Genomic DNA, 20,247 nt, shown 5'->3' on the forward strand with positions numbered 1-20,247 from the left:
CAAAAAGACGTCAGGCATGTGTCCTGATGTCAGCGCACACACGTGCAATATTGAAGTCGGCAGGTGCCGTGTAGGAGATGGAGCAGCCTTCGCTGACAATTAAAGGGCCAGTTAAGGTAATTAAAAAGCCTACTGACCGCGATTTTATGTTGCCTGTGCGAGTTTTAGCTTGTTGCAAGGGTAAAATGGGCTGGCGGAATTCATGTTTTTATCATTTCCTCATCCGCGGGCTGGATAAAAGGCCCCCGGAGCAGCAGCACTTTCTCTATCATTGCCAGTCCTTTGCTGCGTGAATACAGAATTGTCCGAGAGTTTCTTGGCATCTTGGTTGATTGTCAAGCCTGCCTTTCAGCATCTCATCTTATCTCATCTCATCATCAGGTCCTCATCTTCCCTGGAAGGTTCCCCTGAATATTGCAGCAAAGTGCTCCTTCATTTTCAAGGCACTGCTCCTCTGCATCCCATCAAATAGGGATAGTGTATTCTGCTGGTGGAACCTCCTCTGAAGAGGAAGAGAGGGGCAGGAGGGAGAGGAGGCCAGGTGGACGTGGGCAGCATCCCAGGGACAGACCTTTAAGAGGAGAGGCACAGGCTCAGTTGGTGCAGGGCCAGCAGGGAGGCCAAGGAGGGCACGGTGAAACCGGCACTACCCAGCACCTAGAGTGTTCAGGCAGCACTCCAACTACCTCCAGATGTCCGAGGTCCAGTGCCGCAGGAAACTCCACTCCAGGGACACAGTGACAGCAATATGTTTCATGATAGGTCTGAAAATCGCCTCCAACTGCGTGGGCGGACACCCCATGCCAGTGACTTTGAAGGTCACAGTGGCCTTCAACGTCTATGCTTCTGGTTCTTATCAGGGCTCAGTGGAGGATCTGTGTGGTGCTCCTCAATCAGCTGCTCACAGTTGCTTGTGACTGATGCCACCTTTAGACATGCCTGCACTTTCATCCACTTCTGGACAGATGAGACGAGTCAGGAGGGGAGAGCATGAGGCTTCGCTGTGATGGCTATGTTCCCCTGAGTCCAGGGTGTAATAGACTGCACTCACCTGGCCATCAAGGCGCCAGCAGGTGACCCTGGAGCTTTCTTAAACATAAAGGGGTTCCACTCAATGAATGTTCAGATCATCTGTGACCACAGGACACAGATTCTCCAAGTTTGTGCCTGGGAGCTCACATGATGCTTACATCTTGCGGCACTCACAGGTACCAAGGCTGTTTTTGGCTCCTGCATGATGGATGGATGGTTCTTGGGTGACAAGGGCTATCCCTTGAAGAGGTGGCTGATGACCCCACTCTGCCACCCAAGAGCTGAGGCCGAGGAGAGATGCAACAGGAGTCATGCCTCCACAAGGGCGGTGGTGGAGATGACCATCGGGCTGCTGAAGATGCGCTTCAGATGCCTGGACTGGTCAGGGGGAGCATTGCAGTATTCTCTAGATGTGTCTCCCTCATAGTTGTCGCATGCTGCGCCCTGCATGATCTGGCTCTGGCGAAGGAGGACCCACTGGAGGCTGAGAGAAGCGAGGCAGCTCCAAAGGACGATGATTCAAGTGATGGCTCAGAGGAAGAGCCTGAGGAGGCCCAGGGTGAGGACCTCGAGGCAGGAACCCTCAGGAGGCAGGGACACCAGGGATGCTTTGATGCAGTGAACCTTCTGCGAGGCATCCAAGGTATCGATACCTTGTCAACCAATGGCATTGTCTTCTTTGCAAACAATCAATAAATGAGAACCCAATTCATTATGCCAGCACCACACAACGGCATACTTTTACAAGCCTGTGCTCCATCTGGCACCTATTCATACCATCCAGCCAACTCAGCCCATTTAAGTCAAATAAATGTTTACGTTACTTCACATGAACAATTAACAAACAAAGTGTCCATCCCTCACGCAAACATCAAAATAATTAATGCAAATAATGTCACCAGTGACACACCCCCTGCTGTGCTCAAGGTGCCTTCAACTTACATCTGTGAGTGCTGCATCTTGGAGACGGCCGCCCCCCCCCGCCCTCACTGATGGCGATTGGGGGCAGCCCACTGACTCTGCTGTCCTGGTGGCTCTGATGACCTTGGCAGTCATCCTCCAGCCACTGGAGCCTGAGCAGGCTCCACCTGAGAGGGTCCATTAGCCCCATAGGTGGGCACTCCTCAGTCGTCGTGGCATCATCAGATGCAGCAGCCACTGGCAGAGGGCTGGAGGAACTGGTGCCCTTGTCCAGAGTGCCCTGAGAGAAGCCCATGGAGACGACAGGCAGATCGTCCACCAGCGTGAGGTGCATTTGCACCTCCTTGCTCACCATTGATGGACTGGGACATAGACAAGAGACTAGGTGCCTCATGCATCTCTCACACTGGCAGTGACTACCTGAGGTCACTGCCTGTGTGAGGGTTTGCAGGTCCAAGGAGCCCCTGAGTCTGCTCCTGAAGCTGCCTCTCTGTCAGAGTCGCCACTCTCTGAATGGAGGAGGAAGTGCTCTTGGTGTTAAGGGTCAACACGGAACTCATGCTCTGCATGGACTCCTCCATGATGGAGATCATGGCTCGCAGACCCTCATGGATCTCCACCAGTTCTCTCTGTGCATCCAGCATCTGCCATCTGATGGATGATTCCAGAGGTTCATCATCTGCCTCAGATGTGCATGGTCCTGCTCTCCAGCTGTGCTCCCAATGTCAGCTCCTGGGACCACTCTGCCTCTGCCAGCTCCTCATGCCAGTGTGATGTACCCTCACCGCTGTGCATTATCGTGGAGCTGAATACCTAATGCCCACCAATGTGTGAGTATCTGTGCTGGTGCCTGGTTCAGAGAGACAGTGTGATGCTGGTGCAGGTGTGATGTCTTCCTCTGAGCTCAATGGGGGGTCCTCAGGGTCACCGCTGGCTCCTGTGGATGGCGCATCTGTGGGAGGAAAGCAAAAGATCAGTACATTCAATCATCATAGTCATTATGCACGCCAGGGGTGGGCTGAGGAGACAGTGGAGACCTGCTGCATGATGCCATCTGCATTGGAGCTTCAATGGGCTCTCCAGCTGTGACAGTTCACTTTCTGATAAGAGCAGCCAGTTATGCTTCCAGTGCCCATCGCACACGCATCTGTCACCTGCAGTCTCACATTCATCTGAGATCCCCCGTCTCACTGCAAGTGGAGGAGCAAGCTAGCTGGTGGCATTCAAGCTCGAGTTCATTGCTCTTGTGCTTAGTGAGGAAGCACAGATTTGGCACTCCTCCTGTTCTGAGGCACTCAGCAGCGTTATGACTTCTCTTCTCCTGTCAGGGAAAAATAGCCTCATTATTGCTCCATCTGCCTTTAGGTCCTTTCCTGGTTCCCACCCGCTTTCCCACCTGGACATTAGGCGGGCTGTGTCACTATAGCACATCTCACCCTGCAATGCACTAAGGCCGTCATGTTGACATCCCAGCCTCGGCAGAGGAGGCTTCAGTGCCAGTTGGCATACACACTCCCGGACCCCTGAACGTTCTGAGAAACAGGCACTCGACTAAAGTTCTCCTCCCATGTCCATGCCATTTCTGCACTTGCTGACAACAGATCATTGAACCTTTTGCGGCACTGGAGCCACTTGTGGCGCATCACGTCGTGCTCACTGACCTGGGTGGTGACCTCTGCCCAGGCCTTCTTGGTCAGGTAGAGCAGCCTTCTCTTGCCGTCCCTGGGCATTAGGATATGCTGCCTGGCACTGACCTCCTCGACCAGGCACTCATCTGAAAACCAGGGGGCAGAGTGTCCACCCAACTTGCCATCTCGCTTTCCATGACCACTAGGTGCTGAGGCTATGACTGCACACCAGGATGCTTCTTGAACAGCTTCTAAACAGCTCTCTCAGCCTCCCCAACAATGGCTAGCAGCCTTCAGGGAACTGCCTCATCCATTTTTGAACACCCTGCCAGGTCCCCAGCCTCTCAGATATATGTAAAAAATTCCATGGCACTATGATGGAGAAGAGCAGGGGAGTTATCCCTGTTGCCCTGGCCGTTATTTTGTTTTCAACCAACCTCATGAAAACCGATTATTCAATCATTATTTAATGGGATTATCATATGGTATCTGCTGTGTGCAGGCTGGTTGCCATGTTGGCCACATTACAATTGTGACTACACTTCCAAAGTATTTCATTGGCTGTAAAGTGCTTTCGGATGTCCCAAGGTGGTGAAAGGCACTATAGAAATGCAAATACTTTCTTTCTTTTACTCTCCCTGGAGCACTAAAGACCAGAGATTAATGTTCCTTTCTGGTTTGAATGGCTCAGCTACACACTGCATGTAGCTACTGTCCAGTTATAAAGCCGTACCTGTTTATGTGCTTTTCATGATTTCTGTACTTGCATCCCCAAATCTCTCTGCTCCCCTACAATTCCTCCAGATATAGATCAAAGGCTGGTAAATGAACTTGAGGTGCAGATCAGCCATGATCTAAGTGAATGGTGCATCAGGTTCATGGAGCTGAATGGCCTACTCCTGTTCCTACATTAGCTGATCTCAGCTGAAGCAACAAGAATACCACAATTTGGAGCAAAATCATCCAAGGTTCACAGTCTTGATTCATATCCAGTGAATCCGCCCCTCCTCCCCGACCTGTGTACAGGTTTTGAGAAGAATTGGGTACTCGGAGACCTGTGTAGTTGAAAATCCTGTTGGTGTTCTCTGTCTTGGTTAGCCACATGGACTAGGTCTCTGCTCAGCCACCCAACCCTTGCACCATCTCACCCTTCCTGTTGATAAACAAACCTGAGCAGAGGTTAAAAGGGGAGAACAAAACTGACAAAAAAGCTCTTCCTGCATAAATATACAGTCTCTTTAATGGTCCAGGATCCTTCTGAGTTCTGTAGAATTAACAGGATTGGTGATCATTGCTGCAATCTCTTACCTCTTAAACATCTAAGATTCTTGACAGAGTGGATGACAAGAGGATGTTTCCCATCATGAGGGAATTTAGAACTAGGAAGTATAGTTTCAGAATAAAGGATCTCCTATTTAAGATGGAGATGAGGAGGCAATTTTTCTCTCAGATGGTCATTATTCTTTGGAATTCTTTACCCTGGAAGTACTGTGAAGACCGAGTCATTGAATATTTTCAAGGTTGAAAATGATGTTTGAACAATAGGGGAGTCAAGGGTTATGGGGAACAGGCCTGAAAGTGAAATTAGGACTAAGATCAGGTTAGTTATGATTTTACTGAATGGTGGAGCAGACTCAAGGGATTGTATGACCTACTCCTATTTCTTATGCTCTTTTATTTTTATTTTTATTTTTGATGGACATAGTGAGGAAAGACCTATCCACATTACCCAAACTTTAAAGACACCGCCCAATGCACTAGAGTGTATATTTCTATGATTCACATTATCCTTCTGCACTAAAGCAGCAGGTTTTGGGTGTGAGCCCCACTCAATAGGAAACTGGATAGAGACTGCCCAAAAATACACCATGGAAGATTCTTCCAGTCAACAGAAAGAGGAAGCTTTTATCCATGTACATCAAACAGATTTGATTCTAGGTCCCAGATGTGAAAGTACAGTGTCTAGCCTATTGCAAGATTGGGGAGAGATAGAGAGAGGACAATCTTCACCCAGTAAAGTCAAATCTTCACCCTTCAGGGGGAAAGATTCTTACCACTGAAATCTTCACCTGTTAGATAGAAAGCCTTCACCTCAGAGACATAACTTGTCACCTAATGGGGAAAAAGGTTTTCACTCCTTTTAGAGGGACTCTTCATCCCGTAGAGAGAGGTCTTCACTTTTTGGAGGGATAGATCTTAACCTCTTAGAGAGAGAATATTTACTCCATTTCAATCCTTAAAAAGAGAGAGTAAGAGCAAGAAATTTTAACCAATCAGAGATAAAGTGGTTAAAATAATCGTCACTCTTCAGAGAGTGAAGAGTGGAGTCCCTTCAGGGATAAATTAGAGACTAAGTCCCAGAAGTGAAAGGGCACACCATCAGGTCAATAATGTATGGAGTACACAGTGAGAGGAACCTATAGATTACAAATTGAACTAGGAAACCATGAAGAATAGAGCTTGCTAACAATAAATAGAATACAGAGTAAGCAGGAAATCTACATGTACAGAGCTTGTAAAGAAAGCACAATGGTCAAGGCTGTAGAAAAGGTAGGGTCAGTTTTCCAAATATATACTGCAGAACTAGCCCAAAATGCAGAGTCCAATGAGAGAGAAGATGCTAGCTTCACGATAGACTAACAGAGAAAGGTGCTGAGCCAACAGATTAAAGGTCCCATATTCAATCCCAAACTGTGGTGGGTTTGCTGATCTGAGACAGAATAGTAACAGGGATAACATGACTAGACACAGTCACCACTGTAAGACTCATAACTCTGAGTCAGAATGTGCTGGGTTCTAGCCCCACTCCATGTTTATCTCTCAACAAACAGCCCCAAAATAACTGGTTACCTCAATTTGCTGGCTGTGGGATCTTTCTCTGCACCAACTGGTTTCTGCTTTTTCCTGCACATCAACAGCAATCACAATTTAAAACTTAACTGACTTTGAAGTAAGAATCATCACTGAATCTCACAGCACAGAAGGAAACCATACTCCCCACCATGCCTGTGCTGAAAGGCATTAAATGAATGGAAGTTCTATCCATCACTGTTAGGAGGAGGATATCAGTTTCCCCTCCAGAACATCCCTGCTCCAGTGACCATTTGCCAGGTGGGAATCGGATATGGCTTCACCAAAGCAGGTAATCCACGGACACAAACTGTGTTGAGGGGGGGGGGGGTGGAGGGAAGAAATGCAGTGTGTCACACACCTGAGGGAGGATCAGACCCCACCCTGCATACAATATTTATGGTGAAATTGCAAACTTCCTGTCAGTTTCAGATAACATTCACCTTTTGCCAGGATTTCTGAACCGGCAGAAATCTTCATAAAGGTGTTAACCTAATCACCTCACACATCCCCCATGCCCCCACCCTATTCCCCCTCCCACTGACTGAACTCCAAACTCATTTCCAACTCCCCCTCTCACTGATTGAACTCCAAACCCATTCCCAACTCCCCCTCCCACTTACTGCACTCCAAACCCATTCCCCACTCCCCCTCCCACTGACTGAACTCCAAACCCATTCCCCATTCCCCCTCCCGCTGACTGAACTCCAAACCCATTTCCAACTCCCCTCCCACTGACTGAACTCCAAACCCATTCCCAACTCCCCCTCCCACTCACTGAACGCCAAACCCTTTCCCCATTCCCCCTCCCACTCACTGAACTCCAAACCCTTTCCCCATTCCCCCCTCACTCACTAAACTCCAAATCCATTCCCCACTCCCCCTCCCACTCACTGAACTCCAAACCCTTTCCCCACTTCCCCCTCACTCACTGAACTCCAAACCCATTTCCCCCTCCACTCACTGAACTCCAAACCCATTCCCCACTCCCCCTCCCACTCACTGAACTCCAAACCCATTCCCCACTCCCCCTCACTGAACTCCAAACCCTTTCCCCACTTCCCCCTCACTCACTGAACTCCAAACCCATCCCCCCCCAATCACTGAACTCCAAACCCATTCCCCACTCCCCCTCCCACTCACTGAACTCCAAACCCATTCCCCACTCACCCCAATTGACAACTCCAGACAGAGACTGATTCACCAACACACCTCTCGCTGTTCATGGGGGCCACACTCTAACTGAGGAAGGACTCGGTTTTGTCTGTACAATCGGGGAGGGCGACTCAGTTTTTAAAAAATTACTCTCAACAGAAGAACCATCTGCAAAATATCTTCCTGATGTACTCCCGGTCCCGCAAACATGTTTAAACCTGGGGTTCAGCTTCCGAATGCTTTTGGGTTTAAGAATCGAAAATCGCTGTCTCCTACTGACAGCTCTGACCAGAGTCCGGGATGATGGTCAATAACCAGAAGGATCGGCCGCTTCCAATGCAACTCTGCGAATGGTCAGCAGGCAATGTATCGAAATAGTTGGTGGGAGGGGAGCTCAGCTCCAGGGGTCGGCATGTAATACCGCCCCCCACACCCACCCCCCCACCCCCCCCCCCCCCCCCCCACCCGGACTAGGGTGCAATTCCACCGGGAATCAGGCTGGAACTCCCCACCCCCCTGGATCAGGATCAAGTCCCCCCCGGGGATCAGACTGGAATTCCAACAGGAATCAGGCTGGAATTCCCTTCGGGATCACGATACCTCCTCCCCGTCGCTTTGGTCACACATTGGTCGCTTTGGTCAGTTTTCCCCCCCACCCCAGTCCGGGGAGAATTTGTCAGATTCCCCCGCTCCGTCCAGTCAAACTGTAAATTCAGCTGCCGGAGCCAACCCTCCAAATCCCTCACCCCAACCCAATTTCCCGAGTGAGCAGCTCAACCCCAGTTCCGAAACCCTTCAACTTCACTGACCTTCCGTTCCTAGTGGGCCGGAGTGAAGTGTCCTGGTTAAAGCAAAAAAAAAACTGCGGCTGCTGGAAATCCAAAACAAAAACAAAAATACCTGGGAAAACTCAGCAGGTCTGGCAGTGGGGCCGGAGTAAAGTGTCCTGGTTAAATATTGCCTCGGGTTATTCTTGCTTTCCACTTTGACTGTCTCGCTTGGTAGACTGGAGCCCGAATGCGGTCTCTCCCGGAGTTTGGGGGAGTTTGTTTTTCTCTCCCTCCGTGCAGGTATGTACCTGGTGATGAGGGTACAGCGTCACCCTCTGACTAACTTCAGCATTCCTTACTCACCTGCCGGGGCAAGATCAGAACACATCGCCTCCCCCACCCGGGGCCACCGACTGAATGAAAGCCAGTCACAGAACCTCAGCAAAAGTAAAGGCAGCTTCTCCACAAAGTACAACCGGCAATCCCCACAATATGCCATTCCCAGTCCAGGGTCGGAGCTCCAGGCTGAAACCTGCCGCGCCGAAGAAGTGCTGCACTGACGGAGCCCTCTCACGGGCGCTAGACTAGGAGGGGAGTTATCCCTCCTGGTCAAAACTTATTCGTCAACCAACATCATTAAAACAATAAAGAAACAGGTTAAAACTAGAAACTTATCTAACCGCTTTTTGTGGAATCTTGCTCTGCACAAATTGGGAGTTTGCCCGCAAAACGGCCGCCACTGCACTTCAAAGGTAATTTTGTCAAGTGTTGGGGGACATTCCACAGAGATGTAATAAGATCCTATATAAACAAATCTCTTTTTCAATATCAGTACAGTAGATATCATAAATCTACAATACACTCATCTACTGCAGCCATGCACCTCCCGAAATCCTCGCCGATGCAGCCGCACAACTCCACTCATCCCAACTGATGCAGTATTGAATTCCAGAAATATAACACAAAGGTACACTTTGCAGTGCACCCACTCATACTCACAATATTAGAGTTATGCTCTATGGCATTCTAGCCAAGAGAAACATATATAAAATGGCCTATCATTTCCTCAGCACTAATTTAACCCAAATGTAGATGTGAGTAAAGAGTGGTGAGAAGTTTGTGGCAATCAAAGACAGAAATTTGGCTAGTGTTGGTCTGTGGTCCTTGTGCTTTCATAAATGGATCAACTAACATGACTAAAGGGGAAGTAAAAAGTCAGCATTTTTCTTGTTACTGCATTGTTGCAGCTTGTTGACCATCTCCTTTGTACCAGCTGGTTCCCTGACCACTGGAAATCTTTCCTTACCAACTTCAGTGACTCATTCTCTACCTCATCTCTCACATCATGAGCTAGTGCTCCCGTATATCTATAATGGGGTCTGTTTAAAGCAGAGGTGTACATGGTTAGCAGTCTGGTGTGTGATGCTGTTCTGATTTAGCTGGAGGGACTATAACTTCTTATTCTGTTGAGACAGCAGATGGTACACTGTGACCAAATTAATGCATTTAAACATTTGGATTCCACATATGGACAATTACTTGATTAAAATCATAGACCAGCTTGATAATCATACAATCATAGGGTGGTTACAGCACAGAAGGGGGCCATTTTGCCCATTGTGTCTGGACTGGCTCTCTGCAGAGCAACTCTCCTAGTCCCACTCCCCTGCCCTTTCCATGTGGCCCTGCAAATGCTTTTTATTCAGGTGTTTATCGAATCTCCTTGTGAAAGCTGCAACTGAATCTGCCTTCACCACACTCTCAGGCTATGCTTTCCAATCCTAACCACTCACTGCATAAAAATATTTTTCCTCATGTTGCTGTTGTTTCTTTTGCCAATCACCTTAAATCGGTGTCCTCTGTATCATGACGCTTTTACCAATGGGAACAGTTTCTCTCCATGTACTCTGCCCAGGCCACTCATGATTTTTGAACACGTCTATCAATTCTCCTCTCAACCTTTTCTAAGAAGAACAGCCCCAGTTTCTCAATCCATCCATGCAACTGAAGCCTCTCATCCCTGGAATCATTCTCGTAAATCTTTTCTGCACCCTCTGTAAAGTGTTCACATCCTTCCTGAAGTGCAATGCTCAGAATTAGTCATAATACTCCAGTTGAGGCCGAATCAATGTTCTATACAGGTTCACTGTAACTTCCTTGCTTTTGTACTCTATGCCTCTATTTATAAAGCCCAGGATGTGCCTTAATAACCACTTTTTCTATTTCCATCTTCAATGATTCGTGCACATGTGCACCTAGATCTCTCAGTTCCTGCACCCCCCCTTTTAGAACTGTACCTTTATTTTATATTGCCTCTTTTCGCGGTCTCTACATTTCTCTGCATTAAATTCCATCTGCCAATTGTCTGCCCATTCCACTGCCTGTCTACGTCCTTTTGAAGTCCATCACAATGCTTCCAAATTTTGTGTTATCTGCAAGTTTTGAAATAGTGCCCTGCACATCCAAGTCATTAATAAATATCAAGAAAAGCACTGGTCCTGGAACTGACTCCTGGGAAACTCCACTGTATGTTTTCCTCCAATCTGATAAACAACTACTTCCAACTACTCTGTGTCCTGTCACTCAGCCAACTTTGAACCCACTGTCCCTTATCTTCCGTGGGCTTCAACTTTGCCGACAAATCTATTATATGCGATTTTATTAAATGCCTTTTGGAAATCTATGTATACCCCATGAACTGCATCACACTCATCAAAAATCTGTTACCTCATCAAAAAACTCAAGAAAATTAATTAAATAAAACTTGTCTTGAACAAGTCAGCACTGCTTTTCCTTGATTAATCCACATTTGTTCATTTTTAAAAATTCATTCACAGGATGTGGGCTTGAGAAGGTGGTGATGAGCTGCCTTCTTGAATTGCTGCAGTCCATGTGGTATAGGTACACCCACAGTGCTGTTCATTTTGCCCTGGATTATCATTTCTAAAGACTTTCCCAACATCGACATTAAACTAACTGGCCTGCATTTGTTGGGTTTATCCTTAAAGAAATTTTTTAACAAGGGTGTAATATTTGCAATTCTCCAGTCCTCTGGCACCACCCCAGTATCTAAGCTGGATTGGCCTGTTCCTCCACAATTTCCTCCCTTAGTTTCTTCCTCATCATCTGATGCATCTAATCAGATCTGAATGATTTATCAATTTTAAGTACAATGAGCCTTCCTATTATCTCCTCTTTTATCAATTATTAACTCATCCAGTATCTCAATTGCTTGCTCTGTTACTACGACTCTGGCATCATCTTCTTCCATGGTAAAAATAGATTTAAAGTACTTGATTTAGTACCTCAGCCATGCCCTCTTTTTGATCCCTAATTTCCTCTTTTACTATTTATAATGAAGACTTTTGGATTCTCTTTTATGTTAGCTGACAGTTTTTTCTCATAAGCTCTCTTTGCCTCTTTTGTTTCTTCTTTCATTTCTCTTGTGAACGTTCTATATTCAGCCTGGTTCTCAGATGTATTATCAAACTGACATCTGTCAAATGCCCTTTTTCTGCTCCATCTTGCTGTTGACCTGTTTTGTCATCCAGGGAGCTCCAGCTTCAGTTGCCCTACCTTTCTCCTCAACAGTACCTGAACCATGTCCTCTTTAAAGGCAGCCCATTGTTCTTCTACAATTTTGCCTGCCAATCTGTTCTCACCCCACCAAAATAGGCCCTCCACCAATTAAATAATTTTACTCAAGATTGCTTCTTGTCCTTTCCCGTACATAACCTAAATTTTATGATACTATGATTACTGTTAGCTTAATGTTCCTCTAGTGACACTTGATCCACTTGACCTACTCAAGCCAGATCCAGAAATGCATCCTTCCTCATTGGACAAGAAACGTAATGTTCAAGAACATTTTCCTGACTACCCTTCAGAACTCTTCTCCCTCATTGCTATTTATCTTGCTACTCTCCCAATCTATATCGAGATTATTAAAATAATTTATTATCGCTATTTTGTAGTTTTTGCACCTCCCCGTAAATCCTTTGCAAATTTATCCCTCTATATGTTTCCCATTGGTTGGTGGCCTACAGAATGCATGCAGTTATGTAATGGCACCTCTGATGTTTGTTAACTCTAACCAAATAGATTCTGTCCTTGATCCCTCTAGAACATCCTCTCTCCAGCTCAGTAATATTTATAATATTCTCTTTAATAAATACTGCCACCCCTTCTCATTTTGTTCTTTCCCTCTCTTTCCTGAGTACTTTCTTTCCTGCTGTGATGTCTCCACAATGTGTATTGGTCATTGCTACTGATACTGTCATGGGCAGATGCATCTGCAGCAGGCAGGTTGGTAAAGTTGAGGTCAAGTATGTTTTTCCCTCTTATTGGTTCCCTCACCACCTGGCACAGACCCAGTCTAGCAGCTATGTCTTTTACAACTCGGCCCACCTGGTCAGTAGTGGTGATGGACATTGAAGTCCCCCACCCAGAGTATATTCTGTGCCCTTGCCACCTTCAGTGCTTCCTCCAAGCTTCCTCCATGTCTACACCTGTGGGAAACACAAGAACAGATCCTGAGAGCTAGCTTCAGAGAACAGAAGCCTCTGCAGTGCTGAAGCTTCCCAATGCAACTCAACAGTGCAGTCTTGGAAGATGATAAACAATACATCCACTATACTCCGCCACTTCTATTCAGGCCTGAGGATGCAGGCCATTAGGTCCAGGGGCCTTGTCAATCTTAAGTCCCATTATTTTTTTTGTCTGGGTGAGTGACCTCCTCCTGTCACCCTCCAGGAAGAGAACCCTCCTCTCCCTTATGGCCTCCAGGAGGACCTTCAGGTCCCCATCAGTGAATTGAGGGGTCCTGCCCAGGCTCTAGGCCTCTGGCTCTCCACAGATATTCTTGAATTTAATTCTGCTCTGCTCTTCCAGTCTGCAGTAACATCGGTGAAAAGACAGCCACAGTAATAGCTGCAGTGGTCTGTTTAAATCAGGCCTGTACTTGCACAGTCCCACCTCCGTTCTCACCCCTGCATCTGTTTCACTGAACTTACCAATGTATTGCCTACTTTTATCTTTTGCTGTCTATGAAGAATCTTCCAAAGAGAATGCTTTGCCTGAGTCCATGGCAGAGACCATAAAGTATCATAATGTTAAAGAGCTGGTACTTCCCCAGGGTGAAAGTCAATTGCCACCTGTACTTCAGTCGCATCTCCAGGCCAATTAAGGGGTGTCCCCGTGAAATTCAGGGCCAGTGACTATTTACCACTGGGGTCAGATTTGTGATCCACAAACTATCCTGACTTCCCTTTCCTGTCCCCACAGAGGACATCCATTCATATGGAAATGGAAGTTGTTCTATCCCCAGCATTAAAATCTCTGACTCTGATCAGTGCAAATATTATTTCATAAGAGATAGGTGTCCTAAGATGGTCCCTCTATCTGTGGACTCTAGGTGTGGTACTTGGTTAGTAGACAGACTGCAGTCATATTCTGGTATCTGTTTAACACTTGTTTATTAGTACCACTTCTATACAGGTTACAAGGTAGGCATGTTACTTCTAAGCATAGTGCTCCAACCTCTCTCTCTCTCTCTCTCTCTCTCTCTCGTCTAACACATGACTGACTTGTGTCAGTGTTATATCATCATATGCATCATGCATTAGCATATCCCATCTGTTAACCCGTGATATTACACCTCCCCCCAAGTATACTATCCAATTTTCAACAACAACATGAAACTATGGCCAGAATTTTCTGGCTTCGTTGTGGGACCTGCTGCAGGAGAGTCAGCAGCCCAGCCAAAAGTCAATCGATTTGCGGCGGGACCGGACAATCCCAGTGGCAGGTTGTGGTGGAAAATCCAACCCATGTCTTTAACTATCTACATTGCATTTCTGTAGCTCCCTTGTTACAACTATAGAGTCTGCTCAACTTTAACTCCTACTCTTCCCCTCCCCAAATCATAGTCCTGGGGGCTTCGATCTCGCACAGTATTCTTGACCTTTAGGGAAGATGTCTTGGAGACATGAAGGCTTTCTTCTTACTCTGGGAGGGTATCATCATCAGCAGAATAGGACAGCATTTTAGCAGCATTGCTGGGAAGCAGAGTATATATTTCAGGATGACTGAACTGCAAAGACAATGAAGAGTTTTCAATGAAAGACTGGTCCAAGAGAGAATACTGATGAAAATGGACCCTTGGACCCTCTGGGCCTAGAAGAGAAGAACTCGGAAGGTTCTGAGGAACTTGTTGCTCCATCAAAGCACACCAGGGCAGACCTCTGGAAGAGAAATGATCTTCAACTCCAGGGAAGATTGTCACAGCTGGATCATTCACTCCTGTATCGAAGACCAAAAAGCGATTGCATTTCCAAAATTTCAATTAACTTAGATGGCAAAGAAAAAAAACCAGTAAGATACCTGTAAAACTGTCAGGAAAAGAAGAAGAGCTGATTTCCCAATGATATTTCGGGAGGACTGTCCACTTTCTGTAGGCAGTGGTAAGAGAGCCACACTTCTCTCTGTGTGAGGTTGCTCCACTATGGGCAATGGGAAGAATTGCTGGGGATATGGAGACAAGACAGCCTCATCTTCTGTACTGAAATGAATTTCTTGTAGACAACCAACTCAGGGATAAGATTGGTGTACAGCAGCTTCTGTGCTGATCTCCAGCTCCGGAAGGAAAAAGGCTTTCAGCTGGGACTGAAGTACAGGTGGCAATTGACTTTCACCCTGGGAAAGTACCAGCTCTTTAACATTATGATCCTTTATGGTCTCTGCCATGGACTCAGGCAAGGCATTCTCTTTGGAAGATTCTTCATGGACAGCAAAAGATAAAGTAGGCAATACATTGGTAAGTTCAGTGAAACAAAGATTTGAATGCTACTCAGCCACTAGAAATACAACTGACCCTAAAAAGGCAACAGAGACTTCATAAGGTGCGTCCAGCAACTGGAAAGACAAATCATCCTCTACAGCCTCTATCTCCAACAGATTACTCAGTGCTGCAAGGGTTTCTTCCTCATCACTTTCTCCTAGGAAGAGCCAATTCAAGTCCAGCAGGTGTTCATGGGAATGTTCACCATCTGCTGCAGTATCTTCAGTATCCATCACCTCTGGCCTAACTTCATGAAGAGCTGAGAGATTCATAACTTCAATCTCCACCCAAGGTATAGTGGATGGTGTCTCTGTGAAAGAAATGAACTTACTGCTGATGGTACAAACTTCCTCAGTTTCTGAAGGCTGAAGCGCCACTTGTTCTAAGTAAAAGTTTGAAGATTGTTGCATAAAAGACAGGGAGTCATTCAAATGGTGAGCATCATCTAGTTTTTCTAGGATTCTTATAAGTATGCCAATATTACCACTCAATTAGGATGTGCATTGATTGTGAAGAACAAAGAGAGAATCAACGATCTGTTGACCCTTATAGCAAAGAGGAGTGATAATCCTGCCTTTCATTGGAAGGCTAATGCTGCCTGGACCTTATAATTCGATGTCTGATGGATCATTGTCTTTCTTTTTATGAAAATTTACAGAAAATCAAAACGTAAAACAAAATGAAAAGCTTTAAAACACAAAAAAAGAAGTTTCCACAATCTCAGATTTGTATGACATGAATCAATACTTAGGAGCAATACCATACAGACTGGGTGATAGAATGAGATAGAAACCTTGGGAAATGTATTAGACAATTGGAATGGACTGTCTCTCATTTGTCAGGCTGTTTGTCCAACATCCAGTACTGGATGAGCTGGAATTTCCTCCAATTAAATATTGGGAAGACAAATCCATTGTCTTCTCCATCAGACATCTGGTATTGAATCGCTCATCTATACCATTGTCACTTGACTATTCCATTGCTCTTCTGACTTACCTCCCATCTTCCATTCTCCATAAATGTGAGTTCGCCCAAATTCTACTACTTGTATCCCAGCTCACAGTAAGTCCCATTCACTTATACTGTGTAGGAGATTGCTTGTGTGTGTGGAAACAAGTGCATATCAATTCTATCTCACCATACCATTATCTATTTGGATAAGGTAGAACCATGATGTGGTGTCTGTTCAACCACTTGTCCATAATGAGCTTGGTCTCAAATTCAAACTGGTTCCCCTGGTTGGAGGTCTGGTAGGTTGTGTGCTTTGTGATGTTTATCATAGTTCCACATCTGACTGGAACAATATTCATCCTCTTTCTCCCTCACTTTCTCCATGTCATCAGTTCCCCAGGGATTGGTATTGGGACCTTTGCTATTCCTGATATAGCATTAAAAATGATCTAGATCTTGGTGTGCAGGGGACAATTTCAAAACTTTGTAAACTGTACGGAGGATAGTAAAGAACTTCAAAAGGACATAGACAAGTTGGTGGAGTGGGCTGATAGGTGAGAGATGAAGTTCAATGTGGAGTTGATGCATTTTGGTAGGAAGAACATGGAGAGGCAATATAAAGTAAGGGGTACAATTCTTAAGGGTGTGCAAGAGCAGAAGGACCTGAGTGTATATGATCATTGAAGGTGGCAGGATAAGTAGATAGAGCAGTTAATAAAGCATACAGTATCTTGCGCTGTATTAATGGGGGCACAGTGTAAAAGAGCAGGAAGATTATGATGAGCTTATATAAGACACTAGTTAGACCTCAGCTGGAGTATTGTGTACAGTTCTGGGTGCCACACTATAGGAAGGATGTGAACGCATTGGAGAGAGTGCAGAAGAGGTTTACAAGAATGGTTCCAGTTACGAAGATAGATTGGAGAGATTGGGACTGTTCCCCTTGGAGAGGAGAAGGCTAAGAGGAGATTTGATAAAGGTGTTCAAAATCATGAGGAGGCTGGATAGAGTAGATAGGGAGAAACTGTTCCTGCTTGTAAAAGGATCGAGAACAAGAGGGCACAGATTTGAAGTGATTTGCAAAAGAAGAAATGTGATGTGAGAAAAGACTTTTTCACACAATGAGTGGTTCGGGTCTGGAATGCACTGACTGGAAGTATAGCAGAGGTAGGTTCAATCGAGGCATTCAAGAGGGCATTAGATGATTATTTAAATAGAAACAATGTGCAGGGTTATGGGGAAAAGGCAGGGCAATGGCACTAATTCATAACGCTTATTTGGAGAGCTGAATCACCTCCTTCTGTGTTGTAACAATTCTGTGATTCTGTGATCAGCTTGTACTTAAGGCCTTAGTGTGTTTGGAAGAGTAGGGAATTGAGTTCTCAGTCTTCTTCCCCTGAGGATTTCACATGGTGCTAAAGCACTTTGGAATGGAGTTGAATGACAGCTTAGAAATTCAAGCTGGATGTCATCGTTCTTCTTCAGCAATGCTGTACACATTCCTCTTTCAGCTTCACCATTGGCTTGGGCTTGAAGGTAACTTGGTGAGCTGGTAGTGTGGACAAATCCTTATGATGCTGTGAACTCTTTAAAGTATTCATTGGCAAATTGCAGTCCATTGTCTGAGATTACAATGTCTGGGATTCCATGTGTTGCAAATGTCTCCTACGGTGAGGTAATCGCTTCTTCAGAAATGTTACCCTGCAGTTGCTTGGCTTCTATCCATCTTGAGTCTACTACAATCAAGAATATTTTACCTCTGTGTTCAAACAAGTCCATCCCAAGATATTCCCATGGACTTGATAGAAAGGAAGGTGACATCAACAATTCTCGTCTCCTGGCGATAAATAGTACAAGTAATGCAGTTTGATATAATCTCTTCCAATGATTTTGAGAGACCTAAAATGGAATATCTTACTTTGGGCTCAACATTTTCTGATGCTCAAATGTTCTTGGTGCAATCGTTGTAGTATATCGAATCTCAGAACTCTTGGAATGACAACTTTCTTGTCAGGTTAAGTAAATCATCAACTACACTGGTGTGTCATCTCTGTTCATAGTACTGTCTGAGAATTGTGTGGCGTATATGCTGGCCATCCTTTGTTGCAGCATTCTCTGACCTGAACACGTTCTTCATCAGATTTCTGTCTCCCTCTGATTTCATTCAGAGTTGCTGCTGGTAGAGTTGTGATTGTTGTCAATGGAAATGTTGCTACCTCTTCGACAAGAACTGCATCACCTTGTTCAGATCTTGCCACTGGGATACAGGACAAAGCATCTACTGTAGTCTGCTGTTTTCCTGGAACATACTTTGCCTGTTCAACAGTCCTCACCATCCTCAGTCTGAATCGTTGTATTCAAAGTGGCATCTTTGCTCTCCTTAGAATTTAAGAGTGTCGCAAAGAGTTTCAGGACTGTCTCAATCTTGAAGCGGAGACCAAGGCATAACCTGCAAATTTTGCACAAGCCCACAAAGCAGCAAATACTTCTGTTTCTTTCACTGTGTATCCCTGTTCAGTCTCTGTCAGTGAACAGGATGCATAGTAAATAGTCTGTTTTCCATCCATCCGTAATTGAAAGTGTATGGTTCCCATTTGTTAGAATCATATCTCTGGATTTATCTTTTTAAAATATGGAAGGACATTAAACTGTTTGGACATTGGAGGCTGCTCAAGAGTTTTTTTTATAAAAGTTTTTATAAAAGCCATAAGTTCACCTTGGAACAGTCAACAAGCAAGCCTGAAGATGCTGAAGATGTGGGCAGGGTTCTCAATGAGTACTTTGCCTCTGTCTTCACTAAGGAGAGGGATGAAGCAGATATTCTAGTTAAAAAGGAGTGTGAAATATTAGATAAAATAAGCATAGTGAGAGAAGAAGTACTCAAGGGACTGACATCCTTGAAAGTGAATAAGTCACCAGGGCCAGATGGATTGTGTCCCAGGCTGCTAAAGGAAGCCAGCGAGGAAATAGCAGATGCTCTGAGGATTGGTTTTCAATCCTCACTAGATATAGACAAGGTACAAGTGGATTGGAGGTCTGCGAACATTGTACCATTATTTAAAAAAAGGTGTGAGCGATAGACCAAATAATTATTGGTTGGTCAGACTGACTTCTGTGGTGGGCAAATTGTTAGAATCAATTCTGAGAGATGGGATAAACTGTCACTTAGAAAGGAATGGATTAATCAGGGATAGTCAGCATGGTTTTGTTAGGGGAAGATAGTGTCCTACTAATTTAATCAAACTTTTTGAGTAAGTAACAAAGAGGATTGATTAGTGCAGTGGATGTTGTCTACATGTGACTTTTCTATGGTTCTATGGTCCTATACTCTCCTCCATGCTAGTTGTCAAAAACCATTAGAGGTACAATCTCTCAAAACTGGCAGCTTTAGGATAGAAGCCATGCCAGATTTTGGATTTTGCTGGATTTTTGGTTGGGCGCTTTGGGCAGTTGGCGGTTCAGGCCAATCCAGGTCGGGTGGGGTCAAGGGTTACTTGGAATAGACCAGCATGCAAGTGACGAAGGGGATAAAAAATCTGGCACATTGCAGTGCCTAGCTAAGTTGACCAGGTAAGTTAATTTTAATTGAGCATAATATGAAACAAAAGGATGCATGGCAGATTTTAAAAATGTCCAGTTTTCGGACAACTCAAGTTCTTAGGGAGCTAGTTTTGAAAGACTGTACCTGTATTTACATTGAACTTTAAGAAGATTGAGCTCTTTTCCAACTTAGCTAAGCTCTCGTCTACAGAAGACATAGGATGAACTTCATATTCAATTGAGATAAAAACAAAAAACTGTGGATGCTGGAAATCCAATCATGAGGACTCGAAATGTCAACTCTTTTCTTCTCTGCCGATGCTCCCAGACCTGCTGAGTTTTTCCAGGTAATTCTGTTTTTGTTTCGCATTCAATTGCTTTGTTCAGCTGTGTAAGATCTAATCAAATTCTGAAAGATCCGTGGGTGTTTGGCACCGGGACCATTCCCGAGCACCAGCTCGTTGGTTCTGTCACAGGTGAAAATACTCCTTGCTTCAACATAGAGCCAATTTTCTTCTTTACCTTTGGCAAGAGTGGATGATGAACTTTTTTGGGTGTAAAC

The 20,247-nt window shown here is 45.2% G+C and overlaps 1 protein-coding gene across 4 annotated transcripts in view; it reads right to left on the reverse strand.

The window, feature by feature from the left end:
* The window catches only part of itgb4 (integrin, beta 4), a 151,704-nt gene extending 142,835 nt beyond the window's left edge, over positions 1-8,869 (reverse strand). For 2 of the 4 annotated variants that reach the window (XM_041216921.1, XM_041216919.1), the window contains exon 1: positions 8,396-8,660. The gene's annotated coding sequence lies outside the window, so the exon portion shown is untranslated. Of the gene's footprint in view, positions 1-8,395; positions 8,675-8,719 lie in introns of those variants that run through there. The other 2 variants (XM_041216920.1, XM_041216922.1) reach the window with 2 other exon arrangements.
* Between the last annotated feature and the right edge of the window lie 11,378 nt (positions 8,870-20,247).

Source organism: Carcharodon carcharias, chromosome 22 (genome assembly GCF_017639515.1).
Source record: "Carcharodon carcharias isolate sCarCar2 chromosome 22, sCarCar2.pri, whole genome shotgun sequence".
Classification (NCBI taxonomy): Eukaryota; Metazoa; Chordata; class Chondrichthyes; order Lamniformes; family Lamnidae; genus Carcharodon; species Carcharodon carcharias.